At 37.4% G+C, this 27,206-nt stretch overlaps 1 non-coding gene across 1 annotated transcript; it reads right to left on the bottom strand.

Annotated features, from left to right (window-relative positions):
• Positions 1–19,247: 19,247 nt before the first annotated feature.
• On the bottom strand, positions 19,248–19,354 carry LOC133798896 (small nucleolar RNA R71). Its single transcript, XR_009876112.1, has one exon. It is a non-coding gene; the product is annotated as a small nucleolar RNA R71 (small nucleolar RNA).
• Between the last annotated feature and the right edge of the window lie 7,852 nt (positions 19,355–27,206).

Here is a 27,206-nt window from a genome sequence, read left to right as displayed (position 1 = left end):
TAAACTATTTGAATATTATATATATTTTGGAATTATCTATTTGTTAATTTATAGGCCGGGGAAGTGTGAAGATTGATTATATGTGGATTTGTTCGGTTCATCTTTATTGCCCTGTTTTTTGTGCTGATCAGAGACAAAGATATATGTCTATATAATATATATATATATATATAGAGAGAGAGAGAGAGAGAGAAAGAGATAACATGCGCCAAAGCTGCCACCGTTCAACGTTTTGGTCTGCGAGCAGACAAAGATGTGTGTAAGTTTCACCAATGATAGAAAAATAAAATAATTGTCTTGAAACTTATTGCCAAATTAAACTATTTCATTATTTGATTATTTAAATGTTTTATTTTCCTTGAGTTCATCTTCAAGGGATATGAATATAGGGGGTGTATTACTGCTTTTTAGTAAAGTGTGTATTGTTACCAATAATCTTAGTTGAGTCCAACACCCACCACGACATGTGATAAAGCCAAAACAATAATATATATTCTTTTTAATATACATATATAAGTAGGTCTTGTCTGGTAATAACTTATAAGTAAAATTAAACTATGTGAAGTGGGTTTTCGGCCAAAAAGAAAGTAGAGACTGAAGGAAGTGAAAGTCAAAGTTACACACTGTCTGATCTGAGGTGGACGGTTGTGATCATAACAGACTGACAGAGATACTCATTTGGGTTGACCAAAGCTACACTAAATAGCTCAGTCAAAATATTAATGTGTATGAGGTTAAATCTTAAAATCTTCTTTTAAGGGTATGGGGACATAAACAAAGAGACAAAAATCCACTAAGTTGGTATTGGGGAGGGACAACTCATGACCAGCCAAAAGGGGAGCAGATTGGATTTTCTTATGTCATGTGGCTCCTGTCCTACCCAACTACATCCCATTCCCCCTATGTTTCTAGTCACCTGTTTGCCTCAAATCTTAAATCTTTTGGTTCAAATATGTATATATATAGACTGATATATGTATATGTTTATATGGGGAACCTAAAAAGACACTTCTTATTTGATTGTAGGGTGGCCTTTTCTGTGGAGGGATCTAAAGTGGTAGTATTTATAAAGATTTGGAGTTTAGAGCTTGTCCCTCTACAACGTTATATTAATGCATGCATGCCTTGTAGAAATTGAGTATCTCTATGAAATTGTTGAATTTGAAGCTGAAATTTGCCAAGATTGTGGCATTATTAATTCAAATTGTCTTGTCTTAGCTAGTTTTGTTAATGTGGATTTCAAATTGTTATAATGATGATGTTATATAGTGACCACTACTGCTGAATATATTTGGTCCACCTTTTCGGTATGAGATAAGTTTAAATTAGCATATTAAATATATCAAAACATTAACTTTTACTTTCTTTTCTTTTCCATTTTTCTCTTATAAACAAGTACAAAAGTATCAAAAGCAAAAAAAGCAAAGTACAAGAACTTCAAAAGTTTAAGAAGAAAAAAACTACAAAGTACACACTACTTATTCTCGTGATTGATTAACATGTGTGTTGCTTTGCTTTCTCGCATGGAAACAATTATATCAAACTACGGCACATGGCAAAAGAAGAAAACGATGAGAATAAGTGATTTTCACATGTATAACTAAATACTCACATAATGAAGTTTTTCTAACCAAAATTATTAAGTATACCTAGTTTTCCGTTGAAGAGTTTGATAAAAACTAATTATAGTGAGTGACAAAGGAAATTAATGAATAAGGAGAGCTAGTAGCCAAGTTGTGTCTAGCTCTAGCACTTTCCACAATTCCCAAGAATGTTAAACTCACGAGCAAAAACATATTTGTCCTTTTCTGTTTGGCACAAATGGTTTTGAGCTGTGAAATGTGATTTTAACTCCTAGGAGTTTGATCTAAACTAGTTCTCTCTTCTATATATAATATATTATTTGTTAGTTTACTTGTTATTCAGATCTACGTTGTTATTATCTACATTACGTACCAAATCCGATATCAACAGTTCTACCAATCCATCGTCATCTATATTATCTTGATCAATGACATTAAAAGTAGCCCAGAAAGAGACCAATAAATGGCTAGTTGTGACTATTTCCTATTTTGATTCTCACTAATTATAGTTTCTTCTGAAGAACACTTCTCTTGCCACTAATACATCCACTATAAACAAGTTTAAAGCTAGAGCATTGCAAAATGTAACTCCTTATTTAAACAAGGGTTTATATTATTTTTTAGTCCCACAGTATTTTTTAAATCCTAGTTAGCACTTTAGTTTCAAACAAGATTTTTTCTGGTGTAAATCCTCAACTCAAATTTGGTCAATAATAAACATAAAAAATAGTTTGAATTTTCGATACTCAGTGGCGACTGAGTATGTAGGAAGAAAGTGAGAAGAAAAAATTTAAATTGTTTTGTTGTGAATACTACTTTTTACTAATCTAAAGAACAAAAAATTCTGTTTGTAATGGTTTAAAATCCGAATGTCCAATCAAAAACAAAAACAGAAGAACTCAAAATTGTATAAACACTTAAAACGAAAAAATACATGAGAGAAAGTTTATGAAGTGATAGAAATTAAGGATGAAAGTGAAGGGGTGAGTTTGATAAAAGTGCCCATGTGGTTGTTTGCTCTTGTCACTTTCCTTATTTCTCCCTTTTTTATTTTTCAATTTTTGATAAGTGGACTTGGCACTTTGTTGATTGTCCACCTATACATATCCTACGCCACCTTCTTTTGTATCTTATTTCCAGGGAGAGAGAGAATAGAATAGAGATTATGAGATGGGGTATTGAAATCCGACACAAACAAGAGATGAAAATGTTATTCAGTGAGATTCGAGAAGTGTTAAACGCTAGATTTATGGCACGCGTGAAATCCAGGCCGCCCTGTTTTTTTTTTTTGGATTAAAAAATTAATAATATTTAGTGTTCATCACTTTCCTTGTCTTCAGCCACGTTTGTCAGTGCTTTATGCAAATACAAGGAGTGGAAGGTTCACTTGCACCATTGAGACAAAAATGGGGTGCAAAATGCCCACTAAAACCCTTTGTTCCGGAGTAGACAAGACATACATTCTCTAGCTTCCCCTACTAATCAATAATCATACTGCTGTTGAGTGCCACCATCTTCATTTTTTGCAATGTGGGGCCTCTCAAATGAAATCCAACTCTTGCCTAGTTTCAAATGTTTCAATAAATGGTCACTTTTCATGAGCTTCTGATTGTTCTTGTACTTCCAGCAATAGAAAATGCTTAGCATAAGCAAAAAGAAAGTTAAAAAATACACACACACATATATATTTGAAAAGTTGTTTAATCTTATACAGCTTTTGGGGCAAATGCCAATGGCCTCAGTGTTGTCATATATCATTATACACACTGGGAAGAAACTTGGGGAAAAAAAATTAGCACCTAACCTAATTGGCATTCTTTTAATTTTGGATATTTGCAGCATTGATACTAAATCTTTCAAAATAGTTATGCTTACATATCAAAACAAAAAAATTGGTGGCTAATGTACTTTATACTTTATGATGCAACGGGTTGGATAATGTGAGTAAACCTCATGCAAATCCATGGCAATCAAGGGGAAAACCCTCAAAATGGGAGAAACTCTCTCTCAAGACTCTATTTCAAAATATCAATAATGATCAATAATGTTCTTTTTACATTCTTTCTTAGGCTTATATAGCTTGCGCAATGAAGCTAATAAAATGACAAAATAGCAAAATATAACAAATTAAAGTTCTAGACTATACTAAATAAGATTGATAAATATATCTCCTACATCAATTTGGGTACACCATTAGTACCAAATTGTTAACTACTTATTTATTATTTATTTTTCTTTCAAAATAATAAATCCATTCAACTAGAAAAGTGTTTAGTACATGGGATTCAAGAAATACGAGAAGCAACACAAGTTTGAATGACCATATTCCATATAAATTTATTGTCTAACCCTAGAGTAAATTTAGCCAAAAAGTGGATTAAGGTATTAGCCTCCCTAACCAACTATATGACTAAATCTAAAATGAACTCAAGGAAAATAAGACAAGAAAGTTCTTATTTTTTTAATAATATTATTGGTCATGTGTTTTACCAATGACAATTATTTGAGATATTGGAATTTACGTGATTCAGATGTTAAAGAATCCTACGTCAATGAGTCGTTTACCAAATAAAGTAGCTTTAAGAAAAAGATAATGTTATTACTAAGTTTTTTATAAACTCCTTTGATTGTACAATTTGGCAGAGTTTTATTATGCCAAAAAAACATCATAAATTATTAACCTTCGCCTGTTTATGGAGACCATTTACAACTTAAATCCCATAAAAGGGTAACTTCCCTCCATCTAGGGTTGACTCAATCAATATCTCAATATTCTCTTTTAATAAAGAATAGTATCAAACTAATTTCTATTTAAGTGATTCATTTATTTGCACTCAATCTTCATGAACTAGCTAGAGGAATCAATATTCCGCATTAATAACCTTCCTAAAATAATGTTATCCTTAAGTGGGCATTTAATAAGTTGTAGATCGTTGTATTTGCATTACCTGAGTAGACTCTCTTGCTAAGTAAACTGGGTTTATTAGGGTTGTTCAAAAAACTTTGCAAACTATCCAACCCAAATAACTTGTCCAAACCAAACCGATAAAAAACGTAACTCGAATAACCCAACGAAAATTCAAACTGTCCAATTATTAGATTAGGAGGGTTGGAACATATTCCAACCCGCCCAATGTAACCAGAATAAACTGAATACAAGTTTATATGTATGTATATATATCATTTATAATATTGCATATATTATATTTTTTAAAAAAATAAAAAGAATGAAACTTTATATTTTTAACAATGAATTAAGAATAATATTCTTAAGCTTGAAAGATGTATACAATATTTTTAGTTTATTGAATTTGATTATTTGAAAACTAAAAAAAATATTGAAGATCAATTTGGGCGGGTTAACCCAAAACTGTTAGATGAGTTAAACTTTTTTTTTGGACGTACTACAGTTGGATGTTTGCAACCCAATTTTTACATTAAGTTAATTGAAATATGTTATATAACTCAATCAAATGGACCGATGTACATCCCTTGAGATAATGGATATCCTTACTTGAATAACATCTAGCTCGTAAATGTTGTTGTGTTGCTATCATGTTATGAATAACTATAGTTCGTACGTCTACTCCATGTGTTTTTCTTCAAAGTTAGAAAAATGAGTACAACAAATATCATCAAGAATATAGTTAAACCATCACTATTTATATTCACTAATAATTACACTTATCCATTCAACTATTACAAATAAAAATAAAAATCTTATAAAATTAATATATCTATTAAAAGTTTAAAAAATTATAAAATAAATAAATCAACAAATAAAAAATATAAATTAATTAGATTCAAAATTCACAAGTACATCTCATTTCTTCAGGTGCTAAAACCTTTTAGAAACATCAAACATGTTTCTAAACTTTCCGAATGCCCATCAACCCAAAACATCTTTGTTCCAACCATTATAGAAAAGTTTTTAAAATATGTTTGATATTGTTTTTTGCCTTTAGTTTTTTATGTTTTCAGAATTGAGAAGGGAAATTTCACTGAATAGGCATAATAGTGTCTATTATTACAAAAGAATACCACCACTATTAACTATTTCATTTTGGTGCTAAAAATTTCCCATCTACCCAAAATACCCCTCCCAAAATATCAAGAACACTAAAACCTTCTCCCCCTCTTCCTCTCTCTTCTCTCTCACTCTTTCTATCTCACAAAACCATCATCGAAACTCGTGATTTGTGTCTAAATTTTTGATGAAATCATTGTTAGCCATCTCTATTATCTCTGTAAAGATCTCAATATCAAATGCAACATCCATTTTGAGGGATTTTTTAGGACAAAAACCATGGGTAAGAAGATTTCTTTTTTTTTTTTTGTGTTAGGTATTATTTGTTTACTTTTTTGTTGGCTATTTCGAACAAATGTGAGCCCATATTGGTGTGTTTTTGGGCTTTTTTGGGAGATTTCACGATGTGCATTTTTCTAGGTTTTCTGTAACATTTTTGCTCGATAGGTATTCGATAACAGATCGATAGCTGCTCGATAGTATGTAGAAGACGGTTAAGTTGTGAGCTCAATATTGCTCAATGCTGCTTGATAGTGGCTCGATGATAGCTCGATAGGTATAGAATTTATTTCTCTATGGTGCTCGATAGGAACTCGATATGGGTTCGATTGGACCCTAGACTATTTGGTTTACTAGTGTCTCGATATGTGCTCGATGGGAGCTCGATAGGGGCTCGATAATATGCAAATGGTGTAGGTTCTGTTAAGTTCTCGATGTTGCTCGATATATGGTGCTCGATTAGAGCTTGATTGGGGCTGGATGAAATGTTTGGTTAGGGTTATGTTCGGTTTAAAAACTTGTTGCTCGATGTAGGATCGGTAGAAGCTCGACAGAGCTTGATGTAGGCTTGATAGAAGCTCGATAGATTTCTTTTTAAAACCTAAAAAAAATACTATTTGTTAACTTTTTTTTTTCATCACAGGTTCCATTGTTTATATTTTTGTATCTTACAATGGTATTTGGGAAATAGAACGGAGGAAGTGGATTTTTAAGGATGCTCAATGCATAGTGATACCGATGGAGAATGACGTAACGTACTTGCAACTTCTTGACATATTGCACAAGGAACTTCATGTTGATAAAAAGACAAATGGGTTGAAATTGGAGGTTCCTTACACGTGCGGCGACCAACCGTTTACACCCGTTCATGTTGAAAGTGATCTTGGTGTTCGTTCATTCTTAGGAGTAACAGCAAAAGAAAGGATTGCCTTGTGTGTCACTCCTATTAAGAAGATTATCATTTCAGATCCATATTCCACTCCTGGTCCCAGTGTTAATAAAGTTCATAGTGAGGTGGTGTAACGCCCTGGTTACCCCAGAACAGTTATGGTGAATGGTGAACGAGAAATTTGACTCGCTACCCGAGTCCTTTGGTTAAAAACATGCTTCTAAGTGTTATTAACAAGCTAAGGTGGAAAACAATCAAAAGGAAATGATATATTTTATTTAATACATAAAACTGTTCATGAACCCATAAAAAAAACTTTTACAAGTTATTTACAACTCAAAATGGTCATTACTGTTTCAAATTTACAAATCCGCCGACCTAAGCGGCAAAAATAGGGTAAACCCCCTAGTTCCTCTGAGACCTCCTTGGCCATGGTAGACAAGCGGTCGCATATGTACACATCACCACCTAAGCTCTCCACTCAAGGCTAGGTGAGCTTTTCTTTCCCTTTACCTGCACCACATAGCACCCATGAGCCAAAGCCCAGCAAGAAAACACAATATAGCATGAATATAATATCAACAATGATCATAATAATCATTCAGGACTTTTAGTCCAAAACAAAGGAGTGACAATTGGAAAAGTCACTAAAGTGGGTTCCGTTCCCATTAGCCGTGTGACGATAGGGTCACCGGGGCTTTAGAAATAAGTGATCCTTTCAATAGCTTAAACAGGATAGGTACATGATGACTAGTCACCAACATAACCCACCTCATGACCATAGAGTCATAACCATGGGATTCCGCTCCCTAGCCATGTGACAAGCTGTCACCTAGGCCTTAGGCCCTAGCTCTGAGTAACTAGCTTAGAATAGTCAAGAGCTTATAAGATTCATCGACCTTAGGTTCGGTCCAGCATTAATGTCTTAGAGTCATTCAACGCTGATATCGATTAGATCTAATCTTCATTCGGCCCTGCGTTCAAGACGCTTATACCGTTTCTGACTCTTGGGTCAGTGATACGCGATCAGTGCCGTCCCTGACTAATTAGTGTCATACACAAGTAAACAACATCCGCTAGCATTTCATATGCAATCAATGTCCATATTTATCAACCAACATGCCCAAACAACAATCATGCATGTCATATACACAGGGTGCAGTTTTCTTACCTCCGGTTCGAGTGAGAAATAGAACAAGAACGACTCATGAGAACGATCAACCTTTTGGTCCCTTAACGGTTACCTAATCACAACCAATTATAACCTACATTAATGAAAATCCACAATGAAAGGGTCGTAACCTAAACCCCACTCTTGGGACCTCAAAACATGTCCACACGGTGAGTAGATTCGATCTCGGACCTTAAGGATTGAAACCCCGAGCCAAAAACCCTTAAAAACACTCAAAATGGGATTCTGGAGGAACAGAGTAGCGCTACATCGCTGCTCAATAGCGCCCCAACGCTATACTCAGAACCCCAAACCGCCCAGCAACATCCTGTGTAGCGCTATAGCACCCTCTAATGGGCGTTGTAGCGCTACCCCCAGACAGATTCTCCCCTGAAACCTCCTTCTTCGACTCCTTCAATTCCAACTCGATTCCAATGCTTCCAAATCTCATTTTTGGTGCCAAATGAACCCAAAAACCATCCTTACATACCCCAAGCATCACAACCACAAGAACCCTAGCCAAAACTCCCAACAAAACCAATCATCCAACCTAGGAATCTCAGCTGAAAACCAGAGCTAAAACGGGGCAAACCAGGGAATTTAATGGTTAGAAACTTACCTCAAGCTCAGATTATGATGCTCTTAAATGGTGGAACATACTCCCAAGCTCTCAAGACTTACTTCTCAAGCTTGAATCCTCAAGAATGGCTCAAAAATCACAAAGAAAAAGAAGAAAAATAGGTACAGGAGAAGCTTCAATCTATGCTCTGTTTTCTCTTCTTTCTACAGCCTTAAATGGCTTATATCTATCCTAGGGGTGAAAAGACCAAAATACCCCTAGGTCTAATAAGGGTTTCTAAAGGCTCCCAAGGGCAAAATTGGTATTTCCCACCTATCTCGTTAATCATAATTAACGCTATCCAATTCCTGCTATTCTCAATAATCTCAAATACCAATAATTCATATCTTGTTACCATTTAATTCCTGGCAACACTCTAATCATTAAAATCACCCCGAGACTCACCCCAAGCCCTGAACTTAAACCTGTTATGACTAGACCGCTAATTAATATTCCAAGATCGTCTCATGCCGAATAGCTCGAACAAACCCACATTATAATGTGGTCTCAACAATATATCACCGACATGCATACAAATATACAATTACGCTCTCAACGGACCAAATTACCAAAACACCTTTGTAATGAAATGTGGACCCACATGCATGCATTTAACATCATATTATAATATAATTCATATAAATATGCATATAATCATTTAATGGAATAATTAAACAATTATGTCCCTCCCGGCCTACTAATCCAGCCATTAAACCGCATTAGGGATTCCAGGGTATTACAGGTGGGCTCTTTTGTTCCAGAAAGAGATCTTGTGGGTGCACATGTGGGTACTGTTGGTGTTGATCTTGTGGGTACTGTTGGACCTGAGGCAGAACCTGTGGAAGGTCCTATTGGTGACCTAAGGGACAACCAGTATGAATACAACCCCTATGTGAATGATGATCTAGTAGCTAAATTTAATGAGGGTTCGAGGTACAATTCAGATGCATATTATAGTGTAGAAGTGTCTATTGACAGGTCTGATGATTTGCAAGTCGAACAAGTACAAGAACAGGCAGTACGCCTTATTTCCAGGGCGAACCTACCAAGTCAAGGACTCTGGACACCTGGGACCAGCTTTAGTCGTCCTGGTAAAACAGAAGGGAACGTTCCAATATTTTCAACAAAAGATCACAGAAGATGGAATGCTCCCATGTTTACGAAAGAAGATGTTATGGCCTCTACTCGATCACATACCTCTTATTCTGGTGCATCGTTGAGTGAAATACACCTTGGGAAGACTTTTGAGAACAAGATGGATTTGAAAACCAAAGCGGCTCTCTTTGCAATGAAGAATAATTTTGAGTTTGTGGTAAAGAATTCTGGTACTAATGTGTGGTATATCACCTACAAGGATCCTAACTGTGGTTGGAGATTAAGAGGGAAATAATTAGCGCGGTCATCCATGTGTTGAGATCACTGTTTACAATAGTGTACATACGTGCTCACTAGAAGCGCGACAGAAATACCACCGTCAAGCAGCACCTTGGTTATTGGGCACCTTATCAAGAACAAATATGCTACTAATGGCACTAGCTACATGGAAAACAACATAAAGGAGGATATGAATAAATCTTTTGGGATCAATATAAGTTATATGAAGGCATGGAGATGCAGAGAGAAGGTACTCAGTTATGTCAGTGGGACGCCTGAAGAATCCTACTCCAAGTTACCATCTTACTTGCACATGCTACACAAAAAGAATCCAGGTAAAATAACCGATTTCGTCATAGAGGATGGTCGTTTTCTTTACTGCTTCTTCTCACTTGGAGTTTGTAAAAGGGGATTTACATCATTTTGTCTTGCGATATGTGTGGATGCCACTTTCTTAAAGACAATGTATGGTGGCCACATGTTGTGTGTTGTTGCATTTGATACAAATAGCCACATTTATCCAATTGCATTCGTGTTGGTGCACAGTGAGAATCACAATTCTTGGAAGTATTTCATGATGAAATTTAAGGAAGCCATTGGAGTTGTTGATAATCTAGCTTTTGTATCAAACAGGCATGCTAGCATTATTCATGCTCTTGATGTCGTCTTCCCTGATGCCTACCATGGTGCATCCTACCATCATATAAGTATGAATGTAACTCAAGACTGATCACTGTCACACGGAGATGTGGAATGCGGCATATGCATTTCGGAAGTCAAAATTTCACAAATTCTTTAACAAGATAAAGAAAATGGATCCTACCATAGGTAAATATCTCGACGGTATTGACTTCAATAAGTGGACTTGTGCTTACTTTCCTGGGAATTGATACAATATAATAACAAGCAACTACACCGAAAGCTTCAACAACAAAACCGGAGACGCAATAACCTTCCCAGACACTACTTTTGTGGAGTTCATTCGTTTCACACTTCAATCATCGTTTGTTGGGTGTCGTGATGAGGTAGAGAAGTGCACATCAAAATTATCACCACTAATGGAGAAAGATTTGGCAGGTGTTGCAGCTGATGCAAGGTACTTGAAAGTCCACGCTCTTGGACAGTTCGAATTTCATGTGGTAGACCCAGATGGTGATGGTGATGGTGAGGTGAATTTGACGACCAAATCATGCTCCTGTGGCATGTTTCAAACTATAGGGATACCTTGTGTTCATGCAGTGGCTGCAGCCATCGACCGCGATGTTAACATTTACTCACTGTGTTCATCATTCTACACTACAGAGATGTAGAGGGATTCGTATAAAGAAACAATTTACCCAACTGTCAATGAGGACGAGTTGATAGTTCTCGAGGACATAAAGAATATGGAAGTTGGGGTACTCATTGAGAAACAGCCAGTTGGTTGCTCGAAGAAGAAAAAAGTAGGAAAAACGAAGACAAAACGTTATCCGTCGATAGGCGAAGTGTTGCGCAAAGAGCGTAAGGGTAGTATGTGTGGTGGTCTTGGCCACAACAGGGCTTCATGCAAAGCTAGATAATAAACTATTTGTCTCAATTTGGATGCATTTTTACTTTTAACTTTGCTTGGTGTCCCTTGATTTTTTTTTTTTTTTGCCAAATTCTGTGTAGCTCGATATAAATTCGATATGTTTCGATTATGGCTCGACATAGGCTCGATAATTGCTTGATGATAGACTTGTTAAAATGAATTTTAAACTTGATTTTTTTCTTACTCAATGGATGCTCGATATGAGCTCGATAATAGCCTATTAAAATAAATTTAAAGTCGAATATGTATGTTGCTCAATAACAGCTCAATAACAACTCGATAATACCTTTACAACAGTTATATTTCTATAGTTATCACTAAAAAACCCGAAACACAAACAGAAGATGTAAAGCAACTGTATATATACAGTCATCATAAAAAATGAAGAGCCTATCATAATCGCTCTTGAAAAATATGTCCAATAAAAAAACAAAATATACAAGTATTTGATGGTGTGGAAGCCTGTCAAGGTTGCACATTCTGATACTACAAGTCTGTCATCCACTTATTCCTGAACAACTCTATATTCTCATCGCAAATGGTTTCCAATGGAAGGCCGAAAATGAGATGCTTAATATGCTTGATAGCATACACACCACAATCTCCACTGTAAAAAACATATAAACATTAAATGTACAATAATATAAATTTTCTTAGAAACTAATATTGAATAAAGATGATGTTATTTACCTTCTCTTGGACTGAGTGAGCTCGTGTCACTGTAGGTGGTGCAATGTGAATTGATGTGGCTTCTTTCCTGATGCAGGAATCTTCAACATCAAGCTATCCTTGAACATTTTACTCTACAGCAATAGAGAAGGAAACAACCTGCACCATGGCTTCATAATTTCTTCCATCTGTGCGTCACTAATCACCGAGATGTTTGAATCATATATGGTGAATGTCCAACTAGAAATAGAAACCTCAATGGCAAACCAATGAGACTGTTGATAATTCTATCACCAATATACATCATGAAATCTTGATCAAGACGCTAGAAACTGTTGCTCGAGGTCGATCACCATGGACATGACGTCAGCATCCCAAAGGTACCTTTCTTTGTTAGTATTGTTCTTGTACTGATCATATCTGGCATGTATCACTTGTGAGAACATCACGCTCATCACAACAGCACCCTGGAGATATGTCTTAGGGAATAACTAGAGATGCCTACGAAGCATGTATTGTGTCGAATCAATATGCTACAAGAGAAGACAAAAAAAAAAGTTAGCAAAAATGATTGAAATGTAGTTTGAAAAGCATGCATTGAGCTCATATCGAGCCTCTATCGAACCCTATCGAGCTCCCCATCGAGCTCTCAAACAATTCATTCGAAGACTCTCCAAGTTCCCCATCGAGCTCATATCTAGCCAGTTCATACATCTAACCTCAAGGCCTACCTTGTCCCCCACCGAGCCCCTATTGAGCTCTTATCAAGCTTATAGAAAGTCCCATTGAGCCCTTATCGAGCCTATATTGAGCCAGAAAAAACATAACTTACCATTTTCAAAATAGGATAGAATTTGTTAACATTTTAAATAAATAGCTTACCCTATCATCGAGCCACGATCGGGGTGTCTTCTACGTTAGAAACCATGCTAGATCGTGACACCGTATCTTCACATCCCTTGGAGTCTTGTTGGGGATGTCTCCAAGCATCCATTTGTAGAGTGTCCTATATTGTTTGACACCTGGCTTATTGAGAAGGTTGAGCACCAATGCCTCCTCTGTATCTGCAGCTGCATCAGTCTGAGGTCTCTTCCTTGTTGGATCAGTGTAGTCCTCAAACCGTTCTGGCCTATATCTTCTCCTCTTAAACTGAACCTCATGCACCTCCTCAGGGTTGACAATAGCGACTCCTATAGTCGCGGCATCAGGTGTCACAAAAATGGTGGGATGAGTGGATGGATCAATTTCAAAGTCATCTAGAATATCCAGCGACTCTGAGTCTGAATCAGCCCTAGAGTCCCTCGATTGTTAAATGTCAGGATTTGACTGACTGCGTCCATTTTCACTGGCTGGTTCTTCAGGAGGGTCTCTTGTCGACCCTCGACTCTCTCCAACCACTGAACTAACTCTTTGATATCGGCTAGAGCGGGGGCTGGGGATGGGGCTGCAGAAGGGGAAGCAAGAGGGGTGGGAACCTCCTCCGCCTCAAGGACAACATCATCAAAAATCTTTGTTGCCTGGGCAACCTGAGAAACTATCTTGGCCACTTTCTCAAAATCCAAGGCCGCCTCGTCCTCCCCATTAAACTCGTCAGGATCCTGGCCAAGCCTGAGATATAAGGGAACATCTCCCGGAGTCAAGGAGCTGTAATAATCGACCTCTATTGGTCGAGGTTTCAACAACAGAAGGACAATCAACTGCAAACAACATAAAACATTGATTTAACTCAAATAATCATAAAAGATAAACATATAGCTTAACATAACTGCTTGACGTCAATCAAATAAAACTTAGAGTGATCTTCGATAACATCGGCGAGAAGACAGACTTGGTGAAATCCTTATTCTTCCGATGCGACCAACTAAGCATCCTCAGGACCACATGTAATATCCAACATTTTCATAATACATTTATTTATTATAAATTAGAGTTTTAATACATAAAATGTACAAGTTTACAAATTTAAGAAATAGTAATGGAAAAATAGTGTTTAAAATATGATTTTATGTTTTTAATGAGAATAAAGAGAGAGAAACTTGAGTAGTCAAGTATTGGACCCAAATGTCATATAATTTTAATTGGGGATTTTTATAAAATTAAGAAAGTTTTGCTAAAGGGCTTATTTGAAAAGAATTTTAGTATTTTGGGTCCAAGTATAATTTTAAAAATAAATTAAAAAAAAAAAAGAAAAGAAAAGGCTTCAGCCTTTATTTTTTACCTGAGCCCCTCTCTCTCTCTCCTCAGAAAATCTCTCTCTCTCTCTCTCTCTCGCGTGCGTGCGTCTGCCCGACCACCGAACGTCCACCGGCGATCACCGTTTATAGCCACGCGCCAGACCGTTGGATTCAGAGGCCTCCGAAATATCGACCACGCGAGAATCTAGAGCTCACTCGCCGATTAAACACCTCAACTGGTCGATTTAAGTTCGGCCACCCCGCGACTTCAAAGTTGCGATTCGGCCACCTCGGACATCCGTTTGCCGATCCGTCACCACCATCGTGTTCCTCGTGTTGTGGGCTTCAAAACCCAATAACTGGTTCCTACATCTACCATAGTTGGGTGGTGGGCCCACCACGAGCCACCGCGATCCACCGTAGACCGACGGTCGAAACTTAGTGTTCGAGGTTTTGAAGTACGTTTTGAGTCTCAGAAAATCATCGTTTGACTTGTTGTGGAACCCGATCACTTTGGTATAATTTCTTTGACCTATATATTGTGATTTAATTGTGATTGATTAGAATAATTGTTATTATGTGTATTTATAGTATATAATTATATATTCTTGATATATGGAATATTTTTCTGTAATTATACTGGCTGTTTGGGATTATATGTATTTTTGATACAGGTTTTGATTTTGGAATTGTCCACTTTATAGCCGTTGTGCTGTCCAATTTTCTAGAAAATATTAAATATTAAATAAATTATAAAAATACATATTTAATTGATTTTCCATTAATATGGAAATTATTATGATTAATTAATTTTAATTATTATTGTTATTGTTTTGTTAAGTAAATCAAGAATACAGATTCATATATATATATATATATATATATGAAAAGTGTGATTTATAGTAAACCTATTATTTAACCATTATTATTGTATATTAATATTTGAATATTAAAATAATATCAAATATTAGTTTCTTACAGTTATTGATATTTGTAAGACCAGTGAATTTTGGAGAAAGTATATTTATTATATCACTGGAATTGATATTATGACTAATTAATAATAATATAAATATTTATATTTATATTATTATCATTATATTGATTATTACAATTTTATGTTAAAAATATGATTTCTTTTATAAAATGACTATTTGAATATATATACATTCATATATGTATTGTTATTGATGTATTTTGTTATTATTATTGAAATAAGTATATTTATAGATGATAATTATTATTGTTGTTATTATTATTATTATTATTATGAGAGTACATTATTAAATGAGCAATGTTTTATATGAAGAGTTATTTGTATTACGTTGATAATAATTATTATTATCATTCATATAGTTTATGGTATTGTTAATATACACTATCAATAGTGTATATTTACGATTTTGATAGAATTTAATAAATGATGTGCCTTGAATAGGATTTGTATGGATTTGATTGATTGACTCTTGCTGAGCAATTTTAAAATAAGCTAAGGACCTAAGGTAAGTAAATCTCACCTTTTGTGCTTAAGTGTAAGATGCATGACTACATTGATTGTGTACATCTGATGAGTTAAGTATGTTATGATGATGATGCATATGATAAGTATGTGAAGAATGGTTATATGAACACCATAAGGGTGTTGTGTGATATGTAATTGATGAATTCCATGATATGTGAAAGATGTCTTACTTGGTTAAGAATGATATGAATTATGTGCAAGTATGTGTTCTTATGTTGATGGATATGTGGATTACTTTATGTTCATGATTTGTTATATGTTATGATATATGAAGCGTTTAAGTTTTTAGGCTGGAAACCTTAGACCTGAGACATAGCTCTACGTTAAGGTATAACAACGCCATCAACCCAAAGCTTCATGTATTATGACTAAAGATGTTTTGAGTTATATGAGATGTGATACAATGCTTTGATTGAATACCATCAAACATGAATCATGAACATGAACATTGACATTTCAGCATCAGTATGTATGCATGGCATGTACAGTTATGTGATACATTATTATGTGATATAAGACCATGCATATAAATATGAGGAAAATTGTGAAATGCCTTGAAATGTCTTATGTGAAGTGAACATTTTAATGACACAAGGCTTAAGCAAAGTGATAATAAGATGTTTAAAAAGGGTGCCACTGTTTTGATGAAGCAATCAAGTAAGTTCAGTAAAGAAGACGGAAGTCTATAAGACTTATAGTGGCTGCCCACTAGTGTGGGCTAGGTTAGAGTTGACCATTCAGATATGTTTGCCATGTTTCTGTCTTTCTCCTCCATATGTGTAATAAGTATGGCAGCTATGTCAACGATGAAATGAGTGTTATGATAAGCCTAGCTGTGATGATGGCTAGCCGGAGGAGAACCCATGGGATTCTATATGATATGTGTAACAAGCCCTGCAGGCATTGGCCGAATCAAACAGTGTGCACAAGTGATATTGGGCCCATAAAAATGTGAAACTAAAAGAAAGAGCATAAAAGTAAAGTTTGAAAGTGCATGAGCAATAAATGAAATGCATAAGTATATAAGTCAGCATATTAGTATATGTGCACTACAAACTCACGACATTCATGTGTATGTGTATGCATGAGATTTGCTTACTGAGCGTTAGCTCATTATGTTATTTTCCAACATTTTTCCAGGTGTGGCTTTAGCTGTTGAGCAACTTGTGGAGCACGGACTCAATAGCAATGCAATAATGGTTTAGAGTTTTCATATGGCTGCCTTAAATTTAAAGTATTCATACGTGTAATAATTTATACTAATAAGTTTATATAAAAGTTTTAAATTTTTCTGTATTTCTTCGTATCATTTTATTTAATTCTTTTGGTCAAGTGCCTAATGATAAACGAGTTTTAGGCTCGTTTATGGTTCTAGTTTTTAGGCTATTTTTCATTAGTTAGGGTTGTTTTATTTCGGATTTATGCTTGTTTGTTCTTGTTTCAGGGTTATTGATGTTAAGTGATGCAAATATTGAAAAGGAGCGAAAATGGAATGAAATCGAGACGGATTTGTGACTTTTGGGTGGTTCTGTAAGTAGCGCTACAGCGCTACCTTGGGAGCGCCGTAGCACTAGGAAGAAATCTTGAAGAGGTTCGACACTGACTTAAGCGCTACAGCGCTACAACATCAGCGCTACAGCGCTTGGACGCAGTTTTCAGGAAGATAGTTCCTGACTTTAGCACTATAGCGCTACCAAAAGAGCGCTACAGCGCTGGTGCCCAGTTTTTCCCCCGTATCGTTTCTGAGTTTAGCACTACAGCGCTATAGCGCTGGTTTCGCGAATTCTGGCATAATTGGTTATTTTTTATGGGCAATTCAGTCTTTTCCAGAGGGAACTTTCAGTAGGGTTTTTGGGAATCATATAGGCGACTGAGAGAGGCTGAAAGAAGAGGACGACGGCTGGAGTAAGAACACGATATTGGAGGATTCGTCCCTGAGTTTTCTTTATCTTTTTCTGTCAATTTTCATGTTTGTAATTAAACAATTATATGGCTAGAATGAATATCATAGGCTAAATTTTCTTTTAGGGCTTTTATGTGAATCTTTTGGAAACCCTTGTTATGGTTTAATGCAAAATTGATATTCTTCTTCATCTCTTTCAATTCCTTGCAATCTATGTTAATTGTGCGATTATTGATTGATCACCTCTAATTGCTATTTTATGAATCAAATTAAAATCTGAAAAGTGAAATTTGATATGCTTTGATTGTTTGGATGCAAATTTAATTTAGAACGAAAGTATCTAGGTTATTTGCTTATTTTCTGAGTTGTGTGGCTAATGCCCTCTACATGATTCAACTTACCATAGAAATATAGGAAGTTGTCATTTAGATTGAATTTCATAAGTCTTGACCAGATTATGAATTGTTGTTGCAACTTATTCTTGAATAGAGAGAAGGAGATATAGATGCTTGCATTAGGAAATAACAGGGTGGAAAAATAGAGAATCACAATTGTCCTAATTGTATTCTCTTTGTTAATTTGTTTAATTCTTCATTGCGCTTCGTTAGTATTTTTCTTAGTTTAAACTCTCTGATAATTGTTTAATCAAATAGAATTAAAGGATTAATTGATTGGTAATTGATAAATCAGTCCTTGAGGACGATACTTGGTTTTTACCATTTTATTACGAACTGCGACTGTGTGCACTTGCATAGCTATAAATATCGCAACAAGTTTTTGGCGCCGTTGCCGGGGACTGAAAATAATTATCAATATCAGTCTAATTAATTTTTATTCTAATTTGATTTTAATTTCTCTTGTATCTAATATGTTTAGTTGCTTAATTTATCTATCTCAGGTGAATTCTGGTATATGCGTGGCAGAAAAGGAAAGGACACACTTGTTCCTCTGAATCCTGAGATTGAAAAGTCTTGCAATCAAATCAGAAAGAACAAGAGAGAGGCCCAGAAATCTGTGAAGATGGCACAGAATGAAAGGGAAGACAGGAATGTTCAAACTCCTGGAGTTGTACGAGGGGTTCAGACTCAAACCAATGCTGAGAGGAGCCTGCGAGATTATGTGCTACCCACTCTGACGGGAGTACAAAATAGTATACGCCCACCAACTGTAGAGGCCAACAACTTTGAAATAAAGCCCGCTATTCTACAAATGGTGCAGTCTTCTGTGCAATTCAATGGGTTACCCTCTGAAGATCCTCACACCCATTTGTCCAATTTTCTGGAGTTATGTGGGACCTTCAGATACAATGGAGTGAGTGATGACGCAATCAAGCTCAGGCTTTTCCCATTTTCTCTAAGGGACAGAGCAAAAATTTGGCTGAACTCTCTGCAGCCAAACTCTATTGTCACCTGGCAAGATCTAGCTCAGAAATTTTTGTCCAAACTCTTCCCTCCGTCCAAAGCTGCTAAATTGAGGGGAGAGATAAATAACTTTTGCCAGAATGACGGAGAGTCATTATATGAGGCGTGGGAACGGTTTAAGGAACTCCTGAGAAGATGTCCTCATCATGGCATTGAACAGTGGATGCTAGTACAGAACTTCTACAATGGTTTATGTCCGACAACCAGAACCATTATTGATGCTGCAGCAGGTGGCACTTTTATGAGCAAGAGCGCTGGTGCTTATGAGTTGTTGGAGGACATGGCTACAAACAACCATCAGTGGTCTGAGGAAAGATCATCAGGAGTTAGAAAGGTAGCTGGGGTGCATGAGCTGGATGCAATCACTGCTTTAACAGCGCAAGTAGCCTCTTTGACCAAGCAGTTGCAACAGAGCAGTGTATCTGCTAATGCGGTTCAGATGGCAGTGAGGTGTGAAATGTGTGGTGGTGCTCATTCTGTCGATCAGTGCCCTATCTGTATGAATAACACCCCAATGGATCATGCTCAAGTTCAGGCGGTGGGAAATTTTCAGAGGCCACTCAATAATCCATTCTCCAACAACTACAATCCAGGGTGGCGAAATCATCCAAATTTTTCGTGGAAGAATAATCAAGGCCAACAACCTCAGTTTCAGGGCCAGTTTCAGAATAACATGCCTCAGCCACCTTTGAATCAAGCTTCGTCATCACTACAGCCTAGGCCTCAACAATCAATGCCTCAACCTGAGAGACCTAATGAACTGCAAGCTGCCCTATTGACTCTTACTAATACTCAGACTCAATTTATGACTGAGACCAGATCCTCTATTCGAAACCTTGAGACACAGGTTGGGCAGTTGGCCAATATGCTCAATAACAGACCCCAGGGAAACTTGCCTAGTAACACTGAAGTCAACCCCAAGGAGCAAGTTCAGACAATTACTTTGAGGAGTGGAAAGTAAACAGAGCAGCCTAGACCTCCACAGGCAGTGGTTCAGAAAAAAGAGATGGGTGCACAGTCTGATTCAGAAAGGGTTACTGAAGACCATCAGAAGTCAGAACAGAGTCCCTCAGTTGTCATTGAGCAGCCAGTTAGAGTTCCATACCCTCAGAGGCTTAGAAAGACTACCCTTGATAAACAGTTTTCTAAGTTTCTTGAGGTGTTTAAAAAGCTGCACATAAACATTCCTTTTGCTGAGGCCTTGGAGCAGATGCCCAGTTATGTTAAGTTCATGAAGGAGATTTTGTCAAAGAAAAGGAGAATGGAGGACTATGAGATTGTTGCACTCACTGAAGAGTGCAGCGCGATTTTACAAAGGAAGTTACCCCAAAAGCTGAGAGATCCGGGGAGTTTCACCATACCTTGCACCATTGGAAAGTTTGAATGCAAGCACGCCTTATGTGATCTGGGGGCAAGTATCAATCTGATGCCCTTATCTGTGTTTAAAAGACTTGGTTTGGGGGAGGCAAAACCAACAACTGTCACTTTATAGCTCGCAGACCGATCGTTAACACATCCACGAGGTATTATTGAGGATGTTCTTGTGAAGGTGGATAAGTTCATATTTCCTGCTGACTTTATTGTTCTGGACATGGAGGAGGACACAGATGTCCCCATTATTCTTGGTAGGCCATTTCTAGCCACAGGTCAAGCTCTTATTGATGTTCAAAAAGGAGAGCTTAAGCTTAGAGTTCAAGGAGATGAGGTGGTCTTTAATGTCTTCAAGTCTATGAAGTATCCAGTGGCTAGTGACAGTTGCTTTAGTGTGGATGTGATAGAAAAGGCAATCTCCAAGAGAAGGATGAGCAGTGATGCCTTAGAGGCAGTATTATTGGGTGATGAGGGCGATGGCGATGATGATGCTGAGATCAGAGAATGTGTAAATTGGATAAACTCCTTCCAACCATATTGGAAGAAGTTTCAAGAATTAGCGGATGCGACTGATAAACCGCTAACCTCCATTCAGCAGCCACCACCGTTGGAATTAAAGGTCCTCCCAGATCACTTGCAATATGCTTATTTGGGAGAGAATGAAACTTTACTGGTCATTGTGTCAACTGACCTGTCAAAGATAGAATTGGAGAAACTGTTGAGGGTTTTAAGGGAGCATAAATTGGCCATTGGGTGGACCTTGGCAGATATTAGAGGAATAAGCCCAGCAACAGTGATGCATAAAATCTTATTGGAGGAGAATAGCAAGCCGTCCATAGAGGCCCAGAGAAGACTCAATCCAGCCATGAAGGATGTAGTACTTGAGCAAATTCTTAAATGGTTGGATGTTGGGGTGATCTACCCAATTTCTGATAGTGCATGGGTGAGCCCTGTGCAAGTGGTACCTAAGAAGGGTGGAATGACTGTAGTGAAAAATGAGAACAATGAACTCATTCCAACAAGAACTGTAACGGGGTGGCGGATTTGTATAGACTATCGCAACCTCAATAAGGCAACAAGGAATGATCATTTTCCTTTGCCTTTCCTTGATCAGATGCTTGATAGATTGGCAGGCCATAGCTACTACTGTTTCTTGGATGGGTATTCTGGGTATCATCAGATCGCTATTGCACCAGAGGATCAAGAGAAAACAACCTTCACATGTCCTTATGGCACATTTGCTTTCAGGAGAATGCCATTTGGACTATGCAATGCCCCTACAACATTTCAACGGTGCATGATGGCCATATTTTCAGACTTGGTAGACCGGTGTATTGAGATTTTCATGGATGATTTCTCTGTTTTTGGTTCATCATTCGACCTCTGTTTGGGTCACTTGGAGAACGTGCTGCGTCGTTGTGAGATGGCAAATCTGGTGTTGAATTGGGAGAAATTCCATTTTATGGTGAAAGAGGGGATTGTTCTTGGTCATAAAATTTCAAGTGAGGGAATTGAGGTAGATAGAGCAAAAATTTCTACCATTGAAAAGCTGCCTCCACCAGTTTCAGTCAAAGGAGTTAGAAGTTTTCTTGGTCACGCTGGGTTCTATCGAAGATTCATCAAAGATTTCTCAAAGGTGTCTAAGCCTCTCTCGAATCTGCTTATGAATGGAGTTGTCTTTGATTTCAATGATGAATGTTTGAAGGTGTTCAATTTCTTGAAGGAAAAGCTTATTTCTGCTCCAATTGTGATAGCTCCGAATTGGGAATTGCCTTTTGAGTTGATGTGTGATGCCAGTGATTACGCAGTGGGGGCAGTTCTGGGACAGCGGATTGACAAGGTATTCAGGTCTATTTACTATGCTAGTCGGACTCTAAATGATGCTCAGCTGAATTATGCTACTACAGAAAAAGAGTTGCTAGCTATTGTGTTTGCTTGTGACAAATTTAGACCATATCTGATTGGCAACAAAGTGATTGTCTACACTGATCACTCTGCCATTAAATATTTGATGTCAAAGAAAGATGCCAAGCCCCGCCTGATTAGATGGATTCTGTTGCTTCAAGAATTTGACATGGAGATTCGTGACAAGAAGGGCAGCAAGAATGTGGTAGCTGATCATCTCTCTAGACTTGAGGTGGAGGAGACTGAAAATAAGAAAGCAGTGCAAATCAATGATCATTTTCCTGATGAGCAGTTGTTTGGGGTAAGTGAAACCTTAGCTGTCCCTTGGTTTGCAGACATAGTGAACTTCTTAGTCGCCAAGATTGTGCCTCCTGAAATGTCAAAGCAGCAATTAAATAAATTCTTTTCTGAGGTGAAACACTACTATTGGGAGGAACCTATTCTCTATAGGCACTGTATTGATCAGATTATCAGAAGGTGTGTTCCTGAAGAAGAGATGCAGTCCATTCTTAATCACTGTCATACTCAACAATGCGGAGGGCATTTTGGAGCATCAAGAACGGTGGCTAAGGTATTACAAAGCGGTTTCTATTGGCCTTCATTATTCAAGGATGCCAATGTTTTTGTCAAGGCTTGTGATAGATGTCAGAGAATTGGCAATATCTCGAGGAGAAACGAAATGCCTCTACAAGGGATTCTTGAGGTGGAACTGTTTGACGTATGGGGCATCGATTTCATGGGGCCTTTTCCACCATCTTACAACAATGAATACATTCTATTGGCAGTGGATTATGTATCCAAATGGGTGGAGGCTGCAGCAACTAGAGCCAATGACGGTAAAACTGTCCTTAATTTTCTGCAGAAACATATTTTTACTAGATTTGGCACTCCCCGAGCTCTGATTAGTGATGAAGGGAAACACTTTGTGAATAAGCAACTGGATGCATTGCTGGCTCGTTATGGAGTTTATCACCGTAAAGCTTTGCCTTACCATCCTCAATCAAATGGGCAAGCTAAAGTTTCGAACAGAGAAATCAAGAGCATCCTGGAGAAGACCGTTGACAGTTCGAGGAAGAATTGGTCGAAAAAGTTAGATGATGCGATTTGGGCATACAGAACTGCATTCAAAACACCAATAGGCATGTCTCCTTACAGGTTGGTGTTTGGTAAAGCGTGTCATCTACCAGTCGAATTGGAGCACAGGGCATTCTGGGCTATGAAAAAGTTGAATTTTGATTGGAATGCCGCTAGTGAACGAAGGCTGTTGCAACTGAATGAACTTGATGAGTTCAGAAATGAGGCTTATGAGAATGCCAAGATTTATAAAGAAAGAACAAAGGCTTGGCATGACAAGAACTTAATCAGAAGGGAGTTCCAACCAGGGCAGCAGGTACTTTTGTTCAATTCAAGACTTCGACTGTTTCCTGGCAAATTGAAGTCAAGATGGTAAGGGCCATTCACTGTTGTTCAAGCTTTTCCATATGGTTCTGTAGAAGTTCGGGGCGATTCAGGTGATTCCTTTAAAGTCAATGGTCAGAGATTGAAACCTTACTTGGGTGGTACTTTTGATCAAGCAAAGTCTGTCCTTCTTCTGAAGCCTCTTTGAAGAGGGATCCAGCGTCCGGCTAAATGATGTTAAAGACAGCGCTTTGAGAAGGCAGTTCTCAGTTGTAAATTTTATTTTATTTTATTTGGTTTTGAACAATGATGGGATTTTGTATTTAGTTGTTATTTTTATTTTCATGTATTTTTGAACCGTGAAAATCGTGAAAAAGAGAAAGAAAAAAAATGAAAAAATGAAAAAAAATAAAAAAAATAAAAAAATAATAAAAAGAAAGAAAAAATGATAAATGTGGTGATTTCAGGAGCTATAGCGCTACAGCGCTAGACTTGCAGCGCTATAGCGCTCTTCTCAGAGAGGAACAGGCAATTCGGGGGTCAACAAGCGCTACAGCGCTGTTAAACCAGCGCTGTAGCGCTGGTTCCAGAGGAAAAATTCAATTTCGCGTATAAACGCTACAACGCTACTCTTATAGCGCTATAGCGCTCGGCCCAGTAAACCACTTAAAAAATCAGAAAGGTGCGAATTTTTTTCTCATTTCCTCTTCTTTCTTTTTCTTCATCCCTATTTTCTTATTCCCATCCTCTCCATAACCTCCATAGCCTTTCCATTGCACCCTTTTTCCCAGAAATTTCCCCACACACCCTCCATCTTTCCTTCATTTTTCATCTTATTTCCTTCTTTCTTCCCTTCCATTCCAACCTCTTTCAATTTTTCCCCAAATCTGTTTTGCAACCCTAGGAATTCATTGATCTAATGTCTTGCAAAAAGTGGAAATTCTGAAGGGGGTATTCACATTCAAGCGTAAGGGAATCTATTGCAAAGGTTTGGTAAGTGGTCTTCTTCCCTTTTCTCCTCTGATTTGTTTTGTTGTGATATTTGGGATTGGCTGGCCTTGATTGATTAAAGAGGGTGAATCCTTTCTGTGGCTTGGGTTTGGGGATTCTAGTTGATTTGCTTGAAAGGTTGAATATTGTTACTGTTTGTGAAGAGGAAAAGGGTCCATTGATAGGGGAGGTGCTGTAAAATTTTTGTCTTGTGGTTTGGTGATAATAGAGATAATGGCACCCAAGAGTAGAGCGGGTAGAAATAAGGACAAGGGAAAGGGGCAAGCATCTGCGTCTCAATCTAGGGAAGAAAGTTCTGAGCATGAGTATGATGAGACTCGATTTATCAATTTCCAGGCTCAGGAGCGGTATGAGAAATTTGTCAGGAAACCTTTGATCCCCGAGAGGGAAGTGGAATTTCAGTCTGAACCATTTGTTCATCCGATTTTTGAACGGGTTCGGGTGAATCTCATGAATAGGAAATGGGGAGATTTTGTAACTAGGCTGGCTCAGGCTAATGTGTTGTTGGTGTATGAGTTTTATGCCAACTTACGAGATAAACACAATGACACAGTCTTTGTTCGAGGAAAACGTGTGCCCTTCACTGCTGAAGCGATTAATAGGGTGTTCAAAGTCCCGCATATCAAACAGGAGGAGGAGGAATATGCCCAATTCTTGAGCGGATCTATAGATTTTGCGGCTGTGGCTGATAAACTGTGTTTTGAAGGCGCCCCTTGGAATTTATCTGGCAGCCTCCCCAAAAGTATAGCATCATGCCAGCTTAACATGGAGGCGAGATTTTGGGCGTTCTTTGTGTGTGCTCGATTCATGCCTGTTAGTCATGTATCTGATATGACTAAAGATCGAGCCTTATTGATGTACGCATTGATGCAGGGCATGAGTGTTAATCCGGGTATTTGGATAAAGGCCAACATCAATTTCATTGAAAAAGGGCACACTACTGGCGGTTTAGCCCATGGATCAGTCATCACAATGTTGTGCTGTAAGGTTGGTGTCCCAGAGTTCGTTACTGATATCTATCATTCGCTGCAGCAACCATTATCCATTAATTTGATGAATGACTATCCTGAGCCTTCTTTATATGTGCCACAAGCAAGAAAAAAAGGAAAGCGCCGTGTGGAAGCTGTTGTGGAGGAGGAAGATGAACCAGTTTTATTGGGTGGCGGTAGCAATTCAAGCTTGCAGCAAGTCAATGAGAAGTTGGACTATCTAATCCAACAGAATCAATATGTGGTTCAGCAACAGCATATGGTGAATCAGTATTTAGGCCAGCGTTATGATTATGAAGTGAGTCATGTGGCTCAATTAAAAAATTTGGTGAACCGCTGGTCGCTAGATGATTCGGATCGCACTTATTTTGGTCCACCTCCACATTATCCACCGTACTCTCTGTTTTACTCTCCGCCTCCACCCCCATCCTTTACTGGTTTTCCTGCACCTCAACCTCCGCAATCTCAGCCTTTCGAAGGTCCTTCGTTCCCTCCACCACCACCGCCATATTGATGTGGCTGGTCAGGTAAGTTCTCTTCCCTTGTTCTTTTCTTTCTTACATTGGGGACAATGTACATTTTAAGTTTGGGGGAGAGCTTATTTTGTTTTGTTTTGTTTTATGCGTTGTTTAGTTTAGCTCTTAGCCTTTTGTTTGATTTTCTGTGTTGTGTAGTGTAATTGTTAAACCATCATTCGTGTCTGTTGCTGCTTTGTTTTTGCTCATGAAAAGGAAATTGAATTCAACTGTGTGCTTGGTTCAATTGGTTTAGAGTTTAATTTAAAGGTTTTGTGGGAAATTTTTAATATGTTTTGAAAATGCATCAATTTGGAGTTTATTATATATGTTGGACTAGGGTTGGTGGTATGACAATTTGAATTCGATAAAACTTGCATTGTTTGGCCTTTGAGGCGAAATCCTTGATGACATGTGTTTAGAAAAGTGATTTAGGCAATTTTATTGGATCGATTGTGCCTTTCAAGCCAACCTTTATTTAATTATCCTTAGTCACCCTTTTTGAGCCTTAAACTTGGTTTTTATTCTTGATTATACTATTTAAGCCTAAATTTCCTAACGTCATTATTTTGTTTTCCTTTTCCTTTGTTATCATAAGCATATAATCTATGGGAAAGAAGAATGAAAAATAGTAAGGAATGTAGTATGATTGTACCAAAAGAAGAGAGAGAGAAGTCTTCGAGAAAATATAAAAAAAAAAAAAGAGAATCTCTTTGTCACACTCCTCGATTATCCTTTAGTTTGGGGGAGTGTGATTCAGAAGAAAAAAAAAACAAAGAAAATATATATATATATATATATAAGAAAATGAAAAGT

This window comes from Humulus lupulus, chromosome 8, assembly GCF_963169125.1.
Source record: "Humulus lupulus chromosome 8, drHumLupu1.1, whole genome shotgun sequence".
NCBI lineage: Eukaryota > Viridiplantae > Streptophyta > Magnoliopsida > Rosales > Cannabaceae > Humulus > Humulus lupulus.
The sequence above is the reverse complement of the archived record's forward strand: the minus strand, read 5'-3'. Positions and strand labels throughout refer to the sequence as shown.